Source organism: Aulonocara sp. 'chitande type north' Nkhata Bay, linkage group LG23 (genome assembly GCF_057382095.1).
Source record: "Aulonocara sp. 'chitande type north' Nkhata Bay isolate Kocher_YH1m ecotype deep benthic linkage group LG23, A_spYH_male_GT1.1, whole genome shotgun sequence".
In the NCBI taxonomy this organism is placed as follows: Eukaryota; Metazoa; Chordata; class Actinopteri; order Cichliformes; family Cichlidae; genus Aulonocara; species Aulonocara sp. 'chitande type north' Nkhata Bay.
The window spans coordinates 47,095,841-47,121,064 of record NC_141365.1 but is presented as its reverse complement, the minus strand read 5'-3'; the positions used below and the strand labels follow the sequence as shown (position 1 = coordinate 47,121,064).

Below are 25,224 nucleotides of genomic sequence, written 5' to 3'. Positions count from 1 at the left end.
GTGGTTATGTGTTCAGTTCACTGGACTCTTGGTGTCATGATCCGGGTGAGTCTGAGTAACTTTCCACAGCATCAGCTTTCCTCGCCTGGGTGGAGCCCTCCTCACTCCTCCGTGCTCCTCACCTGTTGCCAATTACTCCGGCAGTATCTATGAGCAGCACTCACAATGAACCTTCTCCAGATTGTGTGCTTACCACAGTCAGTTCTCTGCCTCACATTTTGTCTTGTGCTCCTCAGCTTGTTTCGCGTAACCCTCTTTTCCTGTTCCCTAGTCGGCACCTGGATACATCTTCCAACTCTCGCCATAAGTCACGCCTCAGGATTCTGCCCTGCCACTGCTGGGAAAACTCACTCTTGCAAACTGCCATCCTCACCTGCCTGCCTCCCTGTGCACCCACATCTCACTCTGTACCCAGATTTAATTCATCTCCTCCTCCAGCTGATCTCCACCTGAAGCCACGTAACACCTCTTAGTTTTTAAATCTTGGACTCATTCACTACACTGTGGACCACTCTGATTATTATCTCCTTTGTTCCAGTGATCCTGGATAGTTTCTATTCGCCCGATTCTGCCCCTGTTGTTCCTTTGACCTGCCTCAGCTTATGTTCTGGCCTCAGCTCTGCACTTCTCATAATACCTCGCTTGCTGTTGAATTTAGCCGTGATTCAGCTTTCTCCGTCAAGAAATCTAGTAAAATACATTTCTGTTAAAAGTCACTCAGCCTCCGTTTTTTGGTTCTGTGCTTGACTCCATTCCTTTTCATGAGCCATTGAGCCCTGACACTTGGGTTATAACTGAGGGCAGGTTTTATAGAGACACATTCGATTTAATTATGTTTATTTATACAGCACCAAATCAATACTAGCAACATTTCACATATTACATAAACAACACTATGGAGCCAGTGATGAATAAATATGTAGAATAAATGAAAGAATTTCAAGTATAAAAGTTTTTTTTTAATTCCTCCAAATAACAACAACAGTCACCCCAATGTGCTTTATATTGTAAGATAAAGAACCTACAATAATACAACAGAAAAAAAAAACAAATATCTTTTTGGGTCCTGAAAACTGAAGGCTCTGCCTCCCATTCTACTTTTAAATACTCTGTGAACAACAAGTAGGCCTGCAGAGCGAGAGCGAAGTGCTCTAATAGGGGGATATGGTACTACAAGGTCATTAAGATAAGATGGGGCCTGATTATTTAAGACCTTGTATGTGAGGAGCAGGATTTTGAATTCTGGATTTAACAGGAAGCCAATGAAGGGAAGCCAAAACAGGAGAAATCTGCTCTCTCTTTCTAGTCCCTGTCAGGACTCTTGCTGCAGCATTTTGGATTAGCTGAAGGCTTTTCAGCGAGTTTTTTGGACATCCTGATAATAATGAATTACAGTCGTCCAGCCTGGAAGTAATAAATGCATGAACTAGTTTTTCAGAGTCTCTCTGAGACGGGATATTTCTAAATTTAGAGATGTTGCACAAATGGAAGAAAGCAGTCTTGCATATTTGTTTAATATGTGCGTTGAAGGACATGTCCTGGTCAAAAATGACTCCAAGGTTCCTCACAGCGTTACTGGAGGCCAAGGTAATGCCATCCAGAGTAAGAATCTGCTTAGATACCATATTTCTAAGATTTTCAGGGCCGAGTACAATAACCTCAGTTTGATCTGAATTAAGAAGCAGAAAGTTAGCGGCCATCCAGGTCTTTATGTCTTTAAGACGTTCCTGCAGTTTAACTAATTGGTGTGTGTTATCTGACTTCATGGACAGATGGAGCTGGGTATCATCTGCATAGCAGTGTAAATGTATGCTATGTCTTCTAATGATGCTGCCTAAGGGAAGCTTGGTAACGGGAGCGTTGCCAGCAGAAGGCTGAAGTGGAATCTCCAAGAAAGCTGCAGAAGAAAAAACATGAGCTGAAATGGTGGATTTCAGTCAAATAAGGAGAACTGTGGCTTTCCTCCAACCTTTGACCAATCACCTTAGTGTCCTGTTTATCAACCATAATAAAAAGCATTTACTGTGTGGGCATTTTTTTGTTTGGGTCTCCAAACAGCAGAAAGAAATGGCAGCCATTTTTTTAACTTTACCTTCAACTGGTAAATAGATTTAAGAGAAAGCACTTTGATCATATTTGTGACGTGTCCCAAACTGTTGTTGTCGCCTCATTTATGTTGATAAAACAGCTCTAAAACCAATCTGACAATATAAATCTGTAAAATGGGCAGAAAACCTGCTGCTGGTCCCATTTTAATCAAACCAACCCAAAGAGCAGATATTCATGTGTACACAGGAGGTTATTTGTGCAGATGCATAAAACACAAACTGTTGGCTTTCTGCAGTCTCTCACTCCTGAAAGTGTTGGCAAGTGTTTTGGATTTATTATTTATATAGATTTTAATGGCACCTGTGTAATGTTAACTAATGTTTTTATTGTTTATGTATTTTTTGTTTAGTCATTCCCTGACTTACCTGTGGGTTCTGGGATGGTTTTATTTAAATTCTCCAACAGATCATTCTTGTTTATCCTCCCCAAAAGATTTTTAGCAACTTCAAAAGTGTTGATAGAGTAGGTATCAAACATCAGATCCACTATGTCCGTCCTCTCTGCATTCTCCAGTTTACTCACTGGGATTGCTGGTAAACCTTCTACAGACCCGTTCTTCAGATGCCACTTAAATTCTTCAAAGTCATCACGTCCCAAATCCTTCAAAGTCCCCAGAAGGATTTCTTTAGGTGTCGTCATCTTTTACCCTGTAAGGACCCGATAAACAAAGACTGTAACAACAGCTGGAGAGGTAATTGTCTGATTTATCAGAATTTAACTTGATTCTAACAGCAGTTCATCACAATAAATTTCTTAGGCTCAGAATGCAACAAAATTGCACATGAAGAAGCACATAGAGAAGTATCCAAGTAACACTTTGCTACAATATAAAACAAACTATTATAAATAAAGAAAATATATAAACTAAATATATACACTACCCGTCAAACGTTTTAGAACAGCCCAATTTTTCCAGTGTTTTTGTCACGGTTTGCGAGCCGTGTGTAAATTATCAAAGGACCCTTTATGCAGGCAGCTCAGATGCAAGTGAGTTTATTCATCACATGGTGATACAAACAGAAATGGCGAAGGTGAGCATGGAAACTAAGCAAAAACCTAAACTGGGAAAACTAACAGTACACGAATATGAAGAATTACACGAAGGCAAGACGAAAACACGGAACACAAGGGGTGGGAGCAAAGCACCACAACACATCACTATATAGTAGTGATGGGTCCAGCAACACTGATGCACCGACGCTTGTATCAAGCTCACAGAGCGAAACCTGTATCGGTGCGTGTGTCGCTTTAAGAAAAAGTCACGTGATCGATACAGCTGCTGTATCGCTCATTACCAACGCGCTAAACTGTGTTTAAAAGGTACCGCATCTGCATCTGTCAATGGGATGAGTCGCCACCAAAAAACCCCCAAAAAACCAAAATTACTCTCGCAAAGATAAAAAAAAAAAAAAAAAAAAACATCTCTCCATAACAAAATTGAGCTTGAAAGAAAAAAAAAATGTTTCTGCTGTGTGGGATCATTTTGATCTTTTAACTGCAAATAAGGGAATAGTTTGTCTGTCTTTGTTTCAGTGTAATCTATCAGAATAGGAAAAACAGCAATGTGACTTGCAGTGTAAATTATTTATTTTCTATTCTGCTGAGCTTTGTTACACAATCAAAAGCACCTCCTCAGTGTTCAGGCATTACAGAACCAAACATGAAAATGAGGAGACAAACACACCGAGAATGAACACAGGTCGGCCTATATTGACACTGAACTGCTTTATCATCATTTTTTAATTAACATGCGTTTTATTATTTTGAAATCAAGCACCTAGGAAGTCTGTTCTGGACCATGCAGTCCTGAGTTTTATTATAACGGACTGCCAACCCCTTAGTATTGTGGAGAGTGTCGGAGAGAAACATTCCAAGATCAGAGGATCCTTTAACGTACTGGGGGAACAGGAAGACATCTTATCTGAACCTTTTCCACCTGGCTTTACAGTTTTTGTGTACCCCAGCTTCATCTGTGCCTCTGAATTTTCCAAAGCTGGGGAAATGCACCTTAGAACACACATGCATCAACACTACAATGAGCGGGCGGAGGGAGGTTTTGGAGTCTTCTCACACCCCCATTCTCTGCGACAGGCACGTGCAGAGGGGGGGGGGGGGCTAGAGGGGCTTGAGCACCCGCCCCTTTCCTGATGGGTGCCCAAGGTGCCCTTTTGTTGAGGCAACTTTTTAAAAAAAAAAAAGTATTATTTTTTTTTAATGTGTGCGTGCGTGCGGAGTCCTGTCTGTGCCCTTCAACAATAATATTTAACTATTAATCACAGTTTTGCTAAATAAAAGGATCTGGCTTGCATCAGTCACATGATCACATTTAACCAATGATCGCCCTCGACGGCAGAACGCGCTGGTTACGAGCCGGGAACGAGCTCACAAAGAGCACGCGCATTTTTTGCGGTCCGGAGCTGTAAGAGAAACACAAGTTAACTCAGAGACACAGACTGATGCGACAAACCCAGTAAGTAGGTGTACAGCGTACACTGTAGTGTGTAGCACCCAGGAGTATTAGCTTATTACGTACACGTTGGTAAGTTGTCTTGTGGCAATTTGACGAACTGAAACAAACGAGCGTGCTGTGTGTGCAACAGCGTGACAAACATTACCTGTCCTTTTATTAACTGCACATGTAGTGCTGGTCACAGCTGCTGGCTACCTGTGTAAGGCTGTCATGGGTCTGTAGCTCTGTCACCGTTTTAGTGAACATATTTAGTTTTAAAGTAAGTTACAGAGCATTTCCTGCCCTTCTGGGGGGATTATATTTCACTAAAAAACGATCTAATATACATGTCCACATAATTATGCATTATTATAATTATAATATATTAAAAACACGCTGTATTTTAAAGAACATACATTAAGATGCAGATTATATTAGATTTATATTTTAAATAAGACAAAATTTGGATTTTACAGCAGTAAAATGATTGTATCTCTATACATGTAATAAGCTTTGCCCTGCACAGAGTGGATAGTGAAACAAATGGAATCATCATAAATACATTATTTCATATTTATTACTTCCCCCTCCTCATTGCTTTATTATTGTAGCTCTAGTAATAAATAATAATGTAAGGATTCTGGATCAGCACCATGATGCCCATAGTATGTACAGTATTCTGAAGAAGGTCTAAAATGTCAGTGTGTTGCACCAAAATATTTAAGTAATTATCAGTTTTAGTTCTTAGAGTGTACCTCAAAGCACACTGTGTTCTGTTGATCTTATGTGCTGCACAATAATGTTTAATATTTAGTATTTACTGTTATATTACTATATATCATTGTGATGTTGTTTATTGTATTGCTCTCGTTTTCTTCTGCTTGTTTTCTTTTTTCTTTCTCAACAGGTGATCCAGGTGATTGATGTATGTGTGTGTGTGTATATATATATATATATATATATATTTTTTTTTTTTTTTTTGTCTGCTTATTTAGTTGGTTTTTGGTTTTTTGCCCTTTATCCCTGTCCCAGGACACAGCTGAGAGTGATTGACAAGATGAGACAGAGGAAACGCAAACTAAACACACTGACATGAGACACGGACCTTCACCACAAAGCAGTAAATACATAGACTGAGGCTACGTCCACACGTACACGGGTATTTTTGAGAACGGAGATTTTCCGTTTTTGTTTTCAAAAATAATCCCGTCCACACGTAAAGGCAGAAATGAAGGAAAACACTGCTAGGAACATGCCAAAGCAACAGGTGGAGATATATTCCTAACCGTGCAGAAATGCTGGCCAATCAGAAGTCTAGAAGCCTCGGTGGGAAAAAGTAAACAAAGCTGGGGCATAGAAGGAGAACCAAGTCGTATGTGTGGAGGGACAGTAACTGTGTGTATATGTAATCATTTAAACACTGCAGAAAGTACAATTAACACTAATAGTATAATAATAGTACCTGAATTGTACGGAGCCCCTCTGATGACATGGTCCAAAAATAAATAAATTGTGGCCACAAAATACCCTCGAAATACTATTTTCGAGAGCACGAAATGGGTATAACGTGGCAACGAATTACGCATTTGTGGCAACATCATATTGATACAATTCCTGGACAGCTGCGTAGAGACACAAGCATGAGAGTAGGCTAAACCTATACACCGTGGACAGAGACGGTATGAGTGAGTTTTATTTTAGGCTGGGAATGAGCTACAATGCATTTTGAAAAGCCTGCAATGCAAGGAACCATTATTACGGAGAGACATTTAAACAGGATACTGAGAGCCCAGTTGCTTTACAGGACCTGGACGCCGGGATAGATTTTATTGTCAACCAACTGCAAGGGCCTGGGAAGGATTACGGTTATTGGTCAAGTGTTTCGTGCCCACAAATTAGCATTTCGTGCGCACGAAGTAGTATTTTGTGGCCACAATTGATTTATTTTTTGGACCATGTCATCAGAGGGGCTCCGAAGAATTGGGATACAGCCTCTGAGATAGAAAGTGTGCGACCGTGAACTCGACTCTCTTTATGACACATACACACACAGACACACACACAGACACTTGTTTTCAGATTTTAGTGAGGACACCAAAAAGCCTCAAAAATATCCTCAAACTCGTGAGGACGGCCATTTTGTGGGACTCTATTAGCCCACATAGTAGCATACCAACTCTTTGTCCTCACAAACATGTCTAAACAGGTACACACACACACACAGACACACACACAAACAGGTTTGTCAGGTTCCTCGGCTCGTTCTCTGCGTTCAGTCCATTGAAGGTGATTATTGAGCCAATCACAGCTACAGAGCTCACTGTGACTCTTCTTCTCTCTACAGTCACACAAACAAACACACTCAGAGACTCTGACAGCAAAACTACAACAATGTGGTGTTAACACTCACCCTGCCTCAGCTCCACCGTCCTCCTGCTGCTCTGACGGAGGCTCAGCTGTTTCTCTTCCTGTTCCCACCTGCTCGGGTGGCTCCTCCCCTCTGCAGTTACAGGAAATCAGGTGTGTGTGTCTCTTGTTGAGACTGGTTCTTCCTGCTCTCTATCATCACATTGGGTGTTTCCAAATTCAGGGAGAGGATGCTTCGAATGCCACATTTGTAGGAAATTGTATCACATGGACGCGACGAAGGCTGTTCAAATTTGAAGTCTTCCAAATGCGTCCTTCATTTCCCTGAATTTGAAGGATGGGTCAGGTGTGTCCTTTGTGGCCCAACATATCCCAGGATTCATTGCGGGCCATACAGGAGATATTTTTCTGATAATGATAGTGATCGAAGTGGGAGTTAATGCAGGAGACGAACACTTTCAAATGTAAGTATATGAAAATCTGGTGGTGCAAAAGTTTTTATAGCGGGTGTGTTGTTAGGCTCTGGGCATCTGCATAGACATGTTCTTTTTTTGAGAATGTGAGGACAAACTTGAAAGAGAGACACTGTGAGAGTGGACACATCCACACTGCTGCTGCATCTGTGCTCACCACGATGGCCTCCTTCAGAGAGATGGAGGACTCACTCTGTCTTCTGGCTGATGTAAGTGTTCAGCTTTGAACAGCTGTCGTTCCAGCTGCTTTTAACTTTGTAGTTTCACATTTGTACAGACTTTATATTTTTTATAGACGTGTCATAAACCAGTCCTTAAATCATTTTCATTATCACAGATACAGTCTACACTCTGCATCATGAGCTGGTCAATATCGCAAAAGTTGTAATTCGTTTCATGTTTCATGTAAACTGCTCTGAGGTCACAGTGACACCAGCAGATGTAGTTACAGCCTCTCTGTCCCCACCATCCCGGCCCACGTAGACCGCAAAGGCCGGGTCCTCCGAAGGATGCAGCCGACGAATTGGGACACAGCTCATGTCTGACAGCAGTTTGAAGAGGAAATGGATTCTGTTCTGTTCTTCACTCATCACCTACCTGACAGCTGACACCTCACACCTGTTTCTCAGCTGCAGGTCAGACAGAAGGACACACAGAGGATGGAGGGAAGGAGGATGGATCTGCTAGTCTGAAAGTTGGTATGTCAGTTTCTGGTCAAGTTTTTGTTCAACAGGAAACATAAACAGAAGCAGGATTCATACCAGCCTCCACTTGAACAGCAGCCTGCTTAAACTGTCTGCGTGTCTCTAGCTGATCTCTGTCTCCTGCTGATGTCACAACGTCTCCGTTTTATTTGAACACTGGAGGTGAAGATGGCAGATTGTTGGCTAAAATGGATGTCTGTGGCATCCTGCATTTAATGTTCAGCATCTTTGTGAAAAACCCTTTAAAAGTTGTTTAACATGTCCAAAAATCCAAAACTGTTACAGATTACAAAGATGTTGTTTCTATGAGCTCAGGCTGTACTTGCTAGTTCACATTTCGGTAGTAATGTTGATGATGAGGATCATTATTTGTCATTGCTTTAGTTTTTATTCCACTGTTTCAAGGACATGCACTTAGTAGGGACAGCGGACTGGACAGGTCTTCAGTCTGTCTCGCTCTAAGACAGCTGGGTTAGGCTCCAGCGCCCCCGCGACCCTGAAAAGGATCAGCAGAAGTGGATGGATGGAGGGTCAGTTTGTCAACATTAGAAAAACAAACATACTACCTGCCTTAAATGTGAAATGGACGGGCTTTATGTTTGCTCGTTGTTTGCTAAAGAGACTTTTCTGCAGCATTTCTCTCCCGACTTCTTTGTAGCACCTTTCACTGTCACACATTTGATCTTTACAGCAGGGCTGTGCCATATCATATACCATACTATAGAATTTTGACATAGTAGCTATATAATGTTACTCCTACTTTATAGATCTCCATCACCCGATCCTCCGAAAACCTCTTGGAGTTGGCAGCACTCGACTGAGCCATTTTGTGCAGAAGAAGATTAAAATGATGCTTTAAACTCCAGATGTTATCTGAGCTCAGATCCTAAAGCCAGACCTCTGCATCTTCATTCTTGTGGAAAAGCAGAGCAGATGTTGTTTTCAGGAGGATGCTGCTATAATGGCTTTAGTTCCTTGCAGGTAATTATGACGACAGCGGAAGCAGCAGGAACAACAAACAGCCCAAACTAACAGACAAAATATTAATGAAAGTCCAACCCAATCTCCTCCATCCCCGTATCCTCCACTATTTGCATCTTCATCTGTGAAACCTGCAGAGCAGAAACAGTGTGTGGACAAAGTTAGCCGGTATGCAGACATGTTTGCTTCTGTTACAGGAGTTTGAAACACATCTGCAGCTCATTCAGAGGCTTTGGGGCCGTACACACTTCATTTTAAATCAGTACAGCCGATCTCACAGCTGCTGGATGTTTCTTTGAATCATAAGAACATTAAGACAAACAAGATGATCATGAAAATCATATTAATGATTGATTTGGCCTACGTTTGATGCTGAACTGCAGTAGCTCCTGACATTGTGCTTTTATTTCGTCTGGATTAGTTTGCAGCACTGCTGCACAGTTTACATTAAAGTGCACTTTTGCAGAGCAGACGACCCCCTGCACGACTGATGGGGTGAACCAAGGCCCTGCATCAGACAAAGAAGCATTATTTCAACTGTGAGTCATGCAAAGCAGCTCTAGTAGAGTCCTGTAAATGAACAGACTGGATCCCTGTAACGTACCACCTCAGTGACCAGTGGAAACATTCAAATGTTCAGGTAGTCATCCTAACTGACTTGGGGTTTCTGCCAGTGTGTTACAAGTGAAGCAGCTTGCCTGGTCTACACACTGGGACTCGTTTCTTTAAATCACCATTAATACAGTTTCAGCTGCTGACACATTCACTAGTGGGTAGTAATTAAAGCATGCTGCACCACTCATGAGTGCTATCATTCAGCACTCTCATTCATTTGTCTTAAAGCTGGTAATTAAACTCCCTGATGCCTCACTCTGTCTCACTCTTTTCTGTGTGTGAGAGAAAGAAGATGCAGCTGTGTTTCTAACAGCTGCTCTGGAGGAAGCCCTGCAACTCTAGAATCTCACCTGAGTCTGTGCCTGTGAGCTTGATGGAGTGCCTGAACTCCTTGATGACTCTCTCACCACAGATGCTGTGGTTGGTTGGTTCACTCACTATGTATTAACAGACCTCTCTGCATTGAATCATATCTGTTATTAATCTCTGTCTCGCTTCCACAGCATGTCTTCATCCTGTCTTCCTTCTCTCACCCCAACCGGTCAGCAGATGGCCCCACCCCTCCCTGAGCCTGGTTCTGCTGGAGGTTTACGTTGAAACCAAGCACACCATTGTTTTTCTTGTGACATTACCAATAAGTTTGATGTGTCACATGGCCCTCTTCCTATTGAAAAAACAAAAGTTGTATCCAAGATGGCCGACTTCTAAATGGCCACCATGGTCACCACCCATCTTGAGGAGTTTGCCCCTCACATATACTAATGTGCCACAAACAGGACTTTAATATCACCAACCATTCCCATGTTATTACGGTGTATCCATATAAATGGCCCACCCTGTACTTACATTATAACCAATCCGCTCCTTTATCCTCACTTAAAATATTTTTACTGAACTATTGTAATATTTGCTGCCATTGCTGCTGTCCTCTTGGCCAACTTACTCTTACAAAAGACATGTTTAATGTTAATGAGATTTTTTTTTAACTAAATAAATAAAGGTTATATAAAAGTCGCTGCCAAAAACTGATCGCGGCTTCTACCTTGTTACACGAATGTTGTTTGTGGCTCAAGATGACTTTATGTCATCCATGAGGGAAGCATTTGACATATGTTTCACATATTATAGCCCAACAAGTTTCTTATAGCAGTTTAAATACGAGCAATCACTTTTTGGCAAATACCAGAAATCAGTTTTTGGCAGACAATCACTTTTTGGCACAACACCGGTGTCTAGCAGGTTTTATATTTTAGAAAGTTTAAAGCTCAGCTTAATAGAAGTAGTGTGGTCGTGAGTTTTGCATAAACAAATTTGTGCAAACCTCAATGAAGTGAAGCAACATTATAAAGAAGAGTGAGCCTAAATGACTCCCCAATGATGTGAGAGACTGATAGTCATACAGAAAACAATGACTTTGAGCTGTTGCTGCTAAACGTGCTTCTACAAGCAACTGAATCTTGGAGTGTACTTTGGTTTGTCTGCTCATAAATTGGTGGTTCATGATGATAAATGAACTTCTGAACTGGTTTAACATCAGTGCAGTGGCTGGTCCATTCCTTGATGTATATGTCAACGTTCAAAATGAGCCATTTAAATCAGCTGTGTTGGATCAAGGACACATCTAAACCCTGCAGGACAGCGGCCCCGAGGCCTGGAGTTCCCACCCTCAGTGCAGTGGAAATAGTCTCGTGCCAGTCTTGGTGCTGCCTTTGAGTCTATATTGCCGAACACTGTGCGCACACATTTTTTTCCTTCCTAAACAAACACACATTTGTAAAGGAAAATTTAAATTGAACTCACAGTTGGCGGTTAATCGTTATATAGTTTAGATGTACACCGAGAGACGCATTTAGTGGGACTTTTACACCGCCACAGATTTTCTTCTTCTTTTTTGTTACATTATTGACATATACTAGATATTTTAACCTAAGCAGCAACAATCATGTCTCTGGTACAGGCACTTTCCACCATGCAGGTTAAGCTAAAATGTGACTTGAAACAAATTCTGGGTTTCCGTTCCATAAAGGTTCATTTCATCTGGTAAGTTAGCCCCTGAGGTAACAGTCTATGTGAACAGAACATACTCACTGACTCACACTCAACTTGATTGATAGTGATTTCCTGAATCAGGCAAAGCGCACAGAGGAAATTCATTTGCATATGTTTGTTTTCACAATCACTGAAATCCAAGTTAGGCATGTTTCCCTTTGTTGTTGTTGTTCTTGACACGAGTGCTTCAGTTATTTTCTCATCAGTATGTTAGGACAGAAAGGATTCTGTTGTGGATTTATGATCATCTCACGTGTGTCCATCTTTCAAACTCTTAGATTGTGTAGACATTAATGCAGCTGTCAGACTGTAGGCCAGTTTCTTTGCACTGTAAGCATTGATTGGATGCTACTGTAGCAATCAGTGCTTACACAAAACGTCCCTGCGTAAACCCTCAGACACACAACAAACAGATCAATAGTATCTGAAATTCAGAGTACGGATCTTTTTACACATTTCTCACAGAAAATCACCTAAATCGCTTTCGTGTGAGATGCATATCATGTTTGCCTCATAAAGACTTGCCCTGTATGTATTCATTTCTTTTGACTTTCACGTGGAATTGTCACCTAATATAACAGGTCCATCAGTAAATGGTGTCTATCTTCAGTTTCTGTCTCCTAGACTTTGTCCCTGTCAGGTTACAGCTGAATAGATAGTCATATCATGCAGAGACTGCATCGTACTATAATGCTCGTATGATCGCGTTTGTCATAAGTGGACTGGTCTTGTTGAAACTTTGCATAAACCTTGCCCAGTAAACTGTGAGTGCTAACATTTCTATGGCATATGCAAATACTTTAGACAAATCCCACAGTTGTCTATATTTGTATATTTGACAGTTTAATGAAGCATTTAGAAATCAAAGGTCAGATTAAAATGCTGTATCACAATAGAATGTGATATCACACAATACAATATTTTTAATATCACACACAGCATGAAAGTTTGCTAGTGTATATTATAAAAATATTACAGTATGTTGGTATAACTTTATCCCCTCCTAGTTTTTAAGATACAAATTTTGGCCCACACTGATTTGTGATCATATTCCTCTGTCCACTAAATGAAGATGGAGGCTCTGCTCTTTATTTCTGTGTTTCTCTGGAGAATCCTGGTAACATGATGGCTTTCTGTCTCTAAACACACACGAGCTTAACTCCGAATGAACACGATCAGAGTTCATTGAACCAACTCTGATCAGTCTTTTCTAAGGGTTTCAAGCCTTTCTTGTTCGAGCCTCTCTTTGTTGTTGCTACAGTTATGTGTAATTATTAATAGTATTGCAGATGTTAGCCTCTGCCTGCAGTGTTGATGTGGGTAAAGGCTTTAACCATGGATTAGCGGCAGGTCCCAGCTTGTAAATTGTGGAGCATTAATGCCCACTCCAGCTCCTAAACCAAATATAAACAGTTGGGATGAGAGTTAGCTCAAGCCACTACAACAGCCAGCAAGAATGATCTGTTCATGCTAGCATTAACAGTGCCTATACACATAGCGACACACGGGGGAGGGGCCTAACTAATAACCAAGATGACTACAGGCTTGGAGGTGCTAAAAGTCAGATATACCAGGAGCAGTTTGGGCTTTAGAACAAATTTTGTGTAATTATAACAATATGTAATTTAGGACCTGGTTACATATGATGCTGCTGATTTTTTAAATCGAATTTTTACGTTGCATTAATTTCTTTTTGTCAGACAGGGAATCAAACAAGTTCTGTTTTCTCGAATGAATCCCACTGTTATTTCTTTGTCCTACCAACAGGGATGTTTACATGGTATTCATGACTGCTGCACCTGATGACTTTCACAGCTTGAGGACTGCAAACATTTCCCAACAAGACATGAGTGGTGGGGTGATCGTTGGTATTCCTGATCAGGTGAGGATCTGTTCCCATCAAACCACCAAAACCAGTTGTTCAGGATGTTTACAGGATGAAGAATCCCCAGTTATTCTTTGTGGTTGGAATGTGCCTACATGTGGCTGTGTGTGATTCTGGCTTACTTTAGGGTCAGAGCAGTTGGTATGTGGAGCAAATACTGACACAGTCAGAGTGGGCAAACCAGCAATAGGCTTGTTGTCATACCTGGAAGTCTGAAAGCTCCCGATGCTGGATGGTCTTTCTAGTTTTTAATGACAGGTCGTCTAACAAAGCTTCCATGAGGTGCTATAATGGAGACTGTCCTTTTCAAGGAGTTTCTCATGTCTTATCCTACTTTTTTCTTTTTTTTAATTAACAGGAGTGAGAATTTGAAATCCTCTATATTGACATGATTACATTTCTTCTATTAAATGAGAAGTACATTTTGAACACAGTATAGTGAACACAATATCCAAGAAGCTAAATCTGGTGAAATGGTTTCTTTAGCTGTCAGCTTGAAAGGCTGATTGGGGTATTTTTGTCACCTTGCATGCGGGTGGCATGGACACCCGACTTTTGTGTGCATTTATCAAAAAGCTTGGATGATTTTGAAGATCAGTGGCATTCAACTCATGATCAGCGTTCAAGTTTTCTTAAAATCTTGTAACATGATAACTGGAAAGAAGACAGCTAGGATTTTCAAACTGATCCATAGATGGATCTACTATGAAGCTGAGGGACAGCACTGCTTAAAAGATCCTTTTTAAATGACTCCAGCTGTCTGATTTAATGAGACCACGTGTGCTCAAGTTTCCTGCTCTGACTCGGCCTCAGAATGTCTAGAGGCAGAAATCAAGCACACTCAAAGGAAATAAGCGTATCAGTGGGCATGTGCTCAGCACGCAGAGTGGGAGTGACTAAAGGTGCCACTGCAGAGCATCGCAGTTGTTTCGTGTGATTAAGTTGTGTGTTTATGAACCTGTGAGTGTTAGTCCTTTTGGCAGGATGACTCGCATGAAGCTGTTATAATTGTTTGTGCATGTTAAAGTTATGCCTCAGTTCTTTGATACCATGTTGGTAGGATTATTTGGCACTAAGTTAATAGCAGTGGCTGTAATCTCCCGCAGTCATTACATCCAGCGGTATTACAAATAAAGGACTTTTCTATTGTTTAGTTTAACTGTGGCTAGCTTGCCATGTCCGTGCCTTATGATTGGCAATTTGTATGACGTGCTATTTAGGCAATATATGAGCTATAGTGACCCCTTGTGGATATTGTGAGATATTGCTGTGTTGAGTACATTATGTTTTCAATTGTTTTTCTAGTTATTTGTGACTCTACTAATGATAAAATTGCCTGTTTCTGTTTCCAGAAAACCATTGCTCATAGTCCCACATACTATACAATGATAAGTTCAAGTATGGCTGTACCTAATTTGGATTAAGCCTGGCAAGCACTTTGATGTAAACATTTCTTCTGTGGGACTTAAAGACAGTTAACCCAACTCCTGGACTGCTGCAGTCTTCCTGACAGAAAGCTTAGGCCAGGCTTGTATGCCCAGTATATATATTCTATAACGTGTGTAACTACTTCGTTTAGTTGTTTTTGTTTGGATTTAGTTTAGTTGTTTTTCTTTTCAGTGTATTTCAGTGTCAGTAATTTGTGTAGTGCTCACTCACATTTTCAACTGGAAAAGACCTGCAATAGAAACGTATTTAGGAGCAAACAAGTGAATGAAAAGTTTGACATCATTAAGGCCAAACAGCACCTAGTTTTCAACAAAAACACATAACATAAGAGCAGCAGTGACGATGCAGCTGACACACATGAACCCATTTAAACTGGTCCCAGTGTTTTTAGCCTAACTTGAGTCTTGAACCATTGGGGCAAATGAGAAATTCCAGCAGTTCTTGAAAGCAGCAACTCTGTGCTTTTTTGTGATGTTAGGGACATTATGGTAACTCGAGGCAGAACACCATCCAAATCTTGGTAAATAACACATGAAAGAACAAAACAAACAAACATGGTAAAAAGAAGCCAAACGTGTGATAACATTGTTCCATCACGCTCACTCACTATTCTCTCAACCTTTGCCTTCACGGGGCTGCTGCAACAATGTACCTGGGATTACCGTAATGATGCAAATATTAATGAAAAGTGCAGAGTTGCTGCTCTCAGGAATCATTGGACTTCTTTTAATTGAGGAAATGGATCAGGAGTTACGGTAGTTACAGATGTTTAATACAACCCTAGAAAAGAGCTTTCTGTAGTGCTGTGCGATACGGAAAGATGTTTTATGTATCCGATACAAGTAAATACAGGGCTGATATGATCTCTACTTTTTAATGTGGATGATGCATCATCAAAATGCCAAATTGTTTACATTTTCATGACCTTTACGTTGTTTTTTAGGGGGCTTCATCCTAATGATTATTAATGAGTTAAAACCGAGGACAGAAATAATAAAAGGATTTAGTTTGTAGCCCATAGTTTAAAAACAGTAATCACACATTATCCCTTTCTTTAACAGCAACACAAAAGGATCATTATATTCCATTAAATCTGAGCCATATTATATTCAGTATCTTTATTTTAATTTCAGTAAATGTTTTTATTTAAATGACATGTTTCAGTGAGATAAATGTGTTATTTCAAGGTCGTTGCATCATTTTTACTTTTCGAGTTGGCTAAAATAAGAATTAGCCAGTTGCACTTTAAAGTAATATAACCAACATATCGCCACAGTTATCTACCTGGATATTCTTCAGAGCATGCTTTCTTGCATGTGACAACAAGAGACCTCTCGGTTGCCTGGTGGAGCATTTAGCGCCTCGCTACATGTTTCCAAATCGGCATTTCTTCTCAGTGAAAGCTGTCCTAGAGAAGTAAAGCAAGTTTGTAAGTTTCTCTCTCAATGTTTGTAACGCATTCCCACGTTAAGCTTAACAACCGATATATGGAGCGACTGCCGCGCCTCCTCTCCCCCTCCTTCTCCTGCTGCTACTTCAATCATGAAACTAATCAATGATCAGCTGATCGCAAGTTCCGTCTCTCTTGTTTGTTTCCCACTTTGCGCCAGAAAGAGGAAACCAGCAGATAAACCACAGCAGCACGTTTAAGCTTGATAAGCTGTTGTTAGAATTTATTTAATATTACTTTAATGCCTAATGCTATAAGTAGCTGACAGCTGGTAACTGTGCAGGGGCGGGTCTAGCACGGTTTTGCCAGGGGGCCAGCTGGGGCATTAACAGGGAAAAGGGGGGCACAAAGAAATACTTTTCTTTCTTATTCTCGTTTAAAATGTCTCGCTTTTAATAAATAATTATCTGAATCTTACAACCAAAGTTTTTATCTAACGTAAAATGTATAGAAATCTGATATTGTATATAGTAACTATTAAGTCTAATATATACCCTAGTAAGTTATAGTACTTTTTCCTTTGGGAAGATACCATCTGTGCAGTCTGCAGTTCTGTTGAAGAAAGATGTTGAATCTATTTAATTGTTGTTGAAAAATAATTGATTTCTGTGCATTTTTTTTAAATACATGCATTAAATTAAAGTCGATTATGTCGATTAAGCATCACGAGGCAGAGGGTGGGCGATGGTTCCCTTTAGTTTTTTTTTTTGCTGGGAGTTTGCAACCCTATTAGTTAGGTTGTTTAATATTTCTGCTAAGTACTCTTTAAAATACCAGAATAGGGAGGATGGTGCAGGTTTAAGTTTATTAGATTGATCAGTGTTGCTGAACTATGAAATATTTTGGGTGCAGTGTGATTTTTGCATACAGGTATAACTAAATAACTTTAATGTTTTATTTTTTAAAACTTGAGTATGAACTTATACAAAATAAAGAAAGATATTAAAAAAACTGTTTTATTGATTATAAAAATACGCTGTATCGGATTCATATCGATACTGGACACAAAAAAGTGGTATCGTGCGTTCTCTAGTCCATACAGGAGAGAACCAGAAACTAAAGAAACTAAATTGCGTGTTTACCTTTATGTTGACATCAGTGTCTGTTTTTTTTATTATTATTATTTCAGCATTTCAGCATCTCAAAATATTTTTTAGATAAAAGCAGTCAAAATATTTTTCTTAACAGATGAATCATTAAAGGATGGCAATTTCTAAAATGGTAACCAAAAGACCCGTGTGTTTTCTCTTTGGAATAATAATAATTATTGCTCGTTAATAAGAAAACTATTTCGAATCCAATTCAATTTTCGAACAATCAATAAAATACTTTATGACTAAAATGATGAATAACTGCAGCCCTAGAATAAACACATTTTAGAGAAACTTGTGATTTTTGAGATGATGCAGTTTTAATTTGATCGTTTTTCCCCTTTGGTAACTTTGCTGTCCTCGCCCTGAGTTCCTTAGTTTCACCAGCTAGACAGCGAGATAACGATGCTCCAATAACCAGACTTATTTTCCTTTCTGTGCTGATTTATTGAAGAATGGCCTCTGACCATTGCCTTCTCTTTGACCATCGTAAAACTGAAAGTACAAAATACTGTATTAGCTAACTAACATTGTAAACTAGCTTGTTACACTCTTACTTCAAGCTAACAGTAGATTACAGCTCAGCATTCAATACCATCGTTCCCTCGAAGCTGGACAGGAAACTGCAGGATCTAGGACTGAGCAGCTCCCTCTGCAGCTGGATCCTTAACTTCCTGTCTGATAGACGCCAAGTAGTCAGACTGGGCAGCATCACCTCATCCCCCATCACACTGAACACTGGTGCACCACAGGGGTGTGTACTGAGCCCTCTCCTGTACTCACTCTACACCTACGACTGCACAGCCACTAACAACTCCAACATCATTGTGAAGTTTGCGGACGACACTACAGTGGTGGGTCTTATCACCAACAGTGATGAGACGGCTTACAGGGAGGTGGTCAGCGCCCTGACCCACTGGTGTCAAGACAACCATCTCACCCTCAACGTCGCAAAGACAAAGGAGTTGATAGTGGACTTCCGGAGGTGCAGAGAAGTACACACCCCCATCACCATCAGCGGCGCTGCTGTGGAGAGTGAGCAGCTTCCGCTTCCTTGGGGTACATCTGGCTGAGGATCTTACGTGGTCAGGACACATAAACAAAACAGTGAAGAAGGCGCAGCAGCGCCTCTTCTTTCTCAGGAGACTGAAAAGATTCGGCATGAGCCCCCGCATCCTCAGGACCTTCTATCACTGTGCCATTGAGAGCATCCTCACTGGATGCATCACCACCTGGTACGGCAACAGCACCGCTTACAACCGCAAAGCTCTCCAGCAAGTAGTGCGGTGCTCTGAACGGATAATTGGAGGTGAGCTTCCCTCCCTCCAAGACATCTACAGGAAGCGCTGCCTGAGGAAAGCGGGGAGGATCATCAAGGACTCCAGTCACCGCAGCCATCAACTGTTCAGACTACTTCCATCAGGAAGGAGGTTCTGCAGCATCCGGTCCCGTACCAGCAGACTGAGAGACAGCTTTTTCCACCAGGCCATCAGACTGCTGAACACGTCATAGACACCTCAGCTTCACTACTGGAACTTCAACATTATGCACTCCACACTGTATATAAATGCCACTTGTTTTGCACATGTCCAACTACCAACCTCTGTATATTTTATTTTATTGTTTACTCTATTTAATTTGTAAAATATGTACACACACACACACGCGCGCGCGCGTAGAAAAACATATTTAGTATACACATCCAGTAATGCATGTACTATTATATATTGTACATATATTTATTAGTCTCAGATTTAGCCGTTCTTATATTTTGCTTGTTTTACGTTATTGTATTTTTGCACACCTCTGTTGCTTGTGAAGCTCGCAAACAAGAATTTCACTCACATGTACTGTACCAGTGTACCTGCACATGTGATGTGACAATCAAAGTGATTTGATAACAAGATAAAACTTTCAAATGTACAAATTATCGTACCATTTTTACACAAAACAAAAGTTAATAATTATTTTATCGTCACTCATACTTACAGACATATCTTGTCCAAGGCAACAACATTTTAAGGTCCATATCAGCTTAGAACGATAACTTTCCGCCATCTTTGATTTTTTCACCTTCTCATTGTTCCTTTCCCAAAGTAGTCAAACCCATATTACAAAGCAGCCACTAGAGGGAGCTCTAGGGCCGTTTGCAACCATAATATCCAGTTTACCTTATAAAAGGCAGAACAGTAACTATAGTGTTTGCAATAAATGGAGACATTTAAAAACAGAAAGCTATCATCTACTGTGATTCAAGTGTATAAACTAAACCACATAAAATGGCTTAAACTGAATATGGTCACGTTTTATTTTTTGTGTGGCCATTACTGCATTTTAATGGTGTTATAGATGCTGTCGAGGCTAAGCCTACATTTAAAGCCACTAAGCTGTTTGTTGGCAGGTTAATGCAATGTCACTGGTATGAATAAACGTATTAAACTTAGTTCAATAACTGAAACCATACTTATCTTGTCCTTTAGATTCTTTATTCCAACACAATTTAACATAACAGCGCAGCGGTCACAATCTGTTTGCTCCTTCCCAACAACAACACACCTGCTGCTAATGACCTATCTACCTTAAATAGACACACCATATGTAACACAAAAGGTGACCCCTAGTGGCATACATGAGGTACCCACACAAAAATGGCTCCTACAGATACTGAGCACAAATATGAGTACAGAGAATTTCCAGCAAGCTTTTAATACTGTCACAAAAAGGTCTAGAGGGATTTATCAGCATCATCCTGTCAAACTGGTTTTATGGTGGTTTTGATGAGAACAGATTATAGCTTGATCAAGAAGACCAACCGTCGAAGTCCTGTTGGGAAACCTTTGCACTTTTTCAAGGTGTGAGTATCATCAAGTGTAGCAGTGATGTCCTCATTGGTCGTTGACACAGTTGACAACTTGTTTGAGGGATGAAATTGTGGCGTTTTGGTCAGAAAGTTTATACTTGTAAATCAGACTGCAGAAATATTTCTGAAAATGTAGTGGTTTGTTTGTTTGTGGTTTGTTTGTTTGTGGTTTGTTTGTTTGTGGTTTGTTTGTGGTTTGTTTGTTTGTGGTTTGTTTGTTTGTGGTTTGTTTGTTTGTGGTTTGTTTGTGGTTTGTTTGTTTGTGGTTTGTTTGTTCATGTTTTTTGTTTGTTTTTATTTCAAATATCTTATAACAAGATGAAACTACAATTGTAAATGCAATTTGGTTTTTTGGTTTTTTCTCAAACTTAAGTAACTGAAACCTTTCATTGAACTACAGCAGAAACAGATTGGAAATGCCAAGTTATTCTAACACTAGTGGACTTGTTAAACAAAACATTTGTTTCACTTCTTTCTCAACATGCAGCACCATTAAGAACAGTGGACCAGCATAGTTGGTCTGCATGAGCACACTTACTGCAACAGTTGTACATGCTGAAACTGGTTGCTGGCAGCTGATGTGAAGAAATGTCTGGACACATCAAAAGTTTTCTTTTTCATTTTTTTCCTCCCTTGGATAACATACACATGGCAAATAAAAACATGTAACTAGGGTGATGTGAAGTGTGTATCATCAGATTTAACTCAAATATAATGAGGCTGTCCATCTGTGAAGTAATTGTTCCTTCAAAAACCACTGTGACAACAGATTTTATTTCATTCATTTGATGGTTTTCTATTCTGTATACTGGAACTTTTTAATAGCCCCCCTGTCCACACATCCTTGACATGAGACTTTCTGCAGAGTTGCACATGATGAATGCACACAAAACTTAAAGTGTTGCTGTCATATTTTTTTGGATGTGGTTTGTTGTCATAATCAAGAACGTGTCTTATTTTTTTATTTGTTTTGTTGCTGATCGGCCATTGGACTGCTGAGCCTGCAGTGAACAGCCAGTCACTGACTCTTGATGCTAGAGCAAGGACAACTGAGCTCTCTCTCTCTCTCTCTCTCTCTCTCTCTCTCTCTTTTTTAAATAAATAATACGTTCGAGCTGTTTATGTTTTTGACTTGTTATGGACTCTGACTGGCAATGGGAGGGCTGGCGGACTCATATTATGGAGGTGGAGGGTAGACACATTTTGTGTGCAAGAGACCACATACTACAGTGGTGATTGACACAGACTTCAATGGACATTTAGGTGAAGGGAACAGAGGTTATGAGGTGTTGGGTAGGTGTGGTGTTTAGGAGAGAAATCTAGAAAGACAGATGTGGGGCAGATTTTCCAAGTGGAAATGGCCGTGGTGCACACATACTTCAAGAACAGGGAGGAACTTGTAGAAATATATGAAAGTGGAGGAAGCTGCACACAGGGCAACTAAATATTATGCAGAAGGTGAAATCAAAAAGACAGGAGACAAGGAGGTGTCAGGGAGAATGCAGCTATGCAGCATCAAATGGTAGTTTGAAGGATGAGTTTGGACATCAAGAAGAGGAAGTGAGTGAAGGCAGAGACATGCAGGAGTATAAACAGGCTCTGGGTAGTAGGGAAGACTTACCAGATGGCTGGGATAGTACAGCTTTATTGAGATAAACTGCCAAGAAGGGGTTTGACGTCTTCTCTGCACAGAAGAAAGGGAAAAAAGAAAAGTGATTTTGAAAGTATTTGAAGGAAGAGATTTACAAAGAAAAAGAAGTGTAGTTAGTGAAATGAAGAAAATAGACCAAGAAACTGGGAGGCTAGGCATGTAGCAGAAAGAGGTGACAAAGGAAAAGGCTCAGTGCCACGTATGTGAAGCTGGACCCCAAGGAAATGAGGGAATGACACTTGCTAGGCAGAGAGTGAGTTTGAATGGATGTTCAAACCCAAAAAAAAAGATATATTCACATAACATAGATTGAAAGAAGCTGCAGGTGGCACAGCAGCTTTAATGTCTTCCAGACAGGAAGTTTTGGAAAGAAATATCATCATTTCCCAGATTTTACTATCTTAGTGTTCTGTAACAAAATCATTGTTGTGCGCATGGTGTTAGAGATGATGATGATTACAAACAAACTTAATGTGCTAGTCGTGCTTTTCTTGAGGGATTTGTCCTTCGACCAGTTTTCATGTCATTGGAATCATTTGTATTCACTGATTCTGGCACTTATTTCATCAAACCAAACTCCAAGTAAATACTTTCGGCTTTTTGGTTTTGTCAAACGAACTAATGTAAAGAATGCCTGGCTGTGCACTACACCACGCAGTGGGAATTTGTCTTCTCCAGTTAAATTCAGGATTAACTTGCTTTATAACACAGACCTCAAAAGTAACCGTTATAACCCCAAACACAAGAAAATGTGATCTACAGCACAGTGAGAACTGGCAACGCTTATCTGGAGGGGTCAGAGTGAATGAACTGGACACCTGTAGAAGCAGGATTTGATTTCCACTGATTTCCTTTCCGATCCGATACCAAGTAAAATTCAGGGTGGTATCGACGATACTGATCTGATACCGATACTCTGAACAAAAACTTATTTTTTTTACTCTATCTTTTATTTTATCTCAAATTATAGCGTCGTAATGATCACAGGACATCAGATTACTTGTTCTTATCACTTAATGATGCAGAATTATCATATAGAAATGAAAAACCTGAAGTTGTGGCTATTTGTTGCCTGCCTGCAGCATTAAAGGACTCCGTGAGAGACGTCTGTCTCGCCCTGGCAGCACCTCTCCCTCTCCTCCTCTTCAGTTCGCCTCAACATACGCTCGTCATATTCTGTGATGTGATTCACTCTGAGGTGTTTGACCAGGTCAGCGGTGTTACCACAACACCTCACATTCTTGCCACATGTATGGCAAACCACGTCTCAGCTGTTCGTGGAGGTAAAATACGTCTGCACATGACTCTGTTTACGCTCAGCCATTGTTGTGAGTGTGCACGCCAAGGGGCCGGACACAATGACGGGTATCGGAGGAATCGATATTTCAGTATCGATCTGCACATCACTAGTTGAGATACGTTTTAAACTGGTCCAAAAAACAAATGCATATTTTCCCGAACCACTGTTCCTTGACTAAGGTGGATAACGTGATGAGGTCAAGGAAGGGTGTGACGGAGATTTGATTGAAAAACTTTGTCGTCCGTTAAAGTTTCACGTTGGCTTTTTCATCTTGAAAGCCCTCTCTGCTCGTGTCCAACCCGTGTGAACAATCACAGATGTGAGAAATGTAAACAAACCGTCCGCAGAACGCTGATCAGGTTATTTTAAGCGCAAGAAAACAAAAACGTTGCGCTCACCGTCGGCGTCACGGACGAGGCCTGGGGGTCCGGGCCCGTCCACAAAGGTCATTGTAACACAAATCATACGATTGCTAATGAAAATGCTATAAAGCTACATCGCAGATAAGTCTCTGGAGTAACAATCAAGGCCATGTTAGTTATTTGATGAATAGTATCTGTGCCACTCATGGCGCATGACTGAGGAGGACGTTGACCTCTGCAAGTCAGGAAAGTCTGCTACTCATTGTATAAATATGAGATGTTTTTCAAAAACCAGCCATCATCTCGGGAGGCTGACTCCAAAGTACCATCTCACTTCAAACTTGCAAAACAAGTCGAGTCGATGCGAGCGCACTGCTTGTTTCTAGTTAGTCTTTAAGGATGACAGCATTAGTCTGCTCCTTTGTATGAAAGAAAGTGAGTCGAGTCCATGTGGTCTGGCACCCACCCACATTTCTCTGCTAGTGATCCATGAGGACTCCACCTTGTTGCCAGTTCTCTTGTGTGGAAGCTTCAGGAAATGACAGCTTCACTCTGACGTGTGTGAGCTGTGTGAGGTCTGTGGTTAGAAGTTTACAGTGTTTGCTCTTTGTGTCGTCTGTAATATGCTCTATGGCTTTAAAAAAATGGCCACATGTTTCTGTAGCTGAATTTGTCCATCTCTGACCTTCTGAGACTGTATTTTCAAATAGGGACGTTCTGACTTTTCTTCACCTTGTACTTCATTCTGCAAATGTTTTATACTCTATTAGAGTTATTACATTATTCTGTTATGCTATAAAATCAACCCCCATATAAGATCGTACTTAAGAAATACATTTAAAAACCTTCCTGTGCAAATAACCCAAGTTATCTAGAAGAAATAAAAACTGCACCGCAAACCAAACTCAGGTGTTCGACCTGTTGAGCTCGGGAAACTAACTGGTGTTTCATTTTAGTGAGTGCTTTGTTAGATTCCTTCATTTGAACCAAATGAAGTTGATTAAAGTTGATGCATTGATGTGTTTGAAGTGTTTTGTTAGTTGCGATGGATCTCCTGCTGTCTTTTTTCCTCATTATTAAAAGAGGATTTCTTTGAATTTCAAACATCCATTTCCTGTTTATCTGGTCCCGGGTCACAGGTGCAGCAGTCTAAGCAGAGAATCCCAGACCTCCCTAAACAACCACTTCCTCCAGCATATCCAGGACAATACTGAGGCATTCCCAGGCCTGCTGAGAGATATAACCTCTCTAGTGTGTCCTGGGTCTGCCCTGGAGACTCCTCCTCATGGGACATGCCCCAAACACCTCACCCAGGATATTTTTAATTAAAACATCACAAATAAGTCGTCAGGTCTGATGGTCACATTTGTGAGATTCAACCACCATAAAGCAGAGATCACACAGGACACACTGTGTAACCCTCAGCTCA

At 40.5% G+C, this 25,224-nt stretch overlaps 1 protein-coding gene across 1 annotated transcript in view; it reads right to left on the bottom strand.

Annotated features, from left to right (window-relative positions):
- The window catches only part of LOC147302822 (ribonuclease inhibitor-like), a gene marked incomplete at its 5' end in the record, with an annotated part of 440,111 nt that overhangs the window by 324,816 nt on the left and 90,071 nt on the right, over positions 1–25,224 (bottom strand). The gene's annotated exons all lie outside the window — the stretch shown is intronic.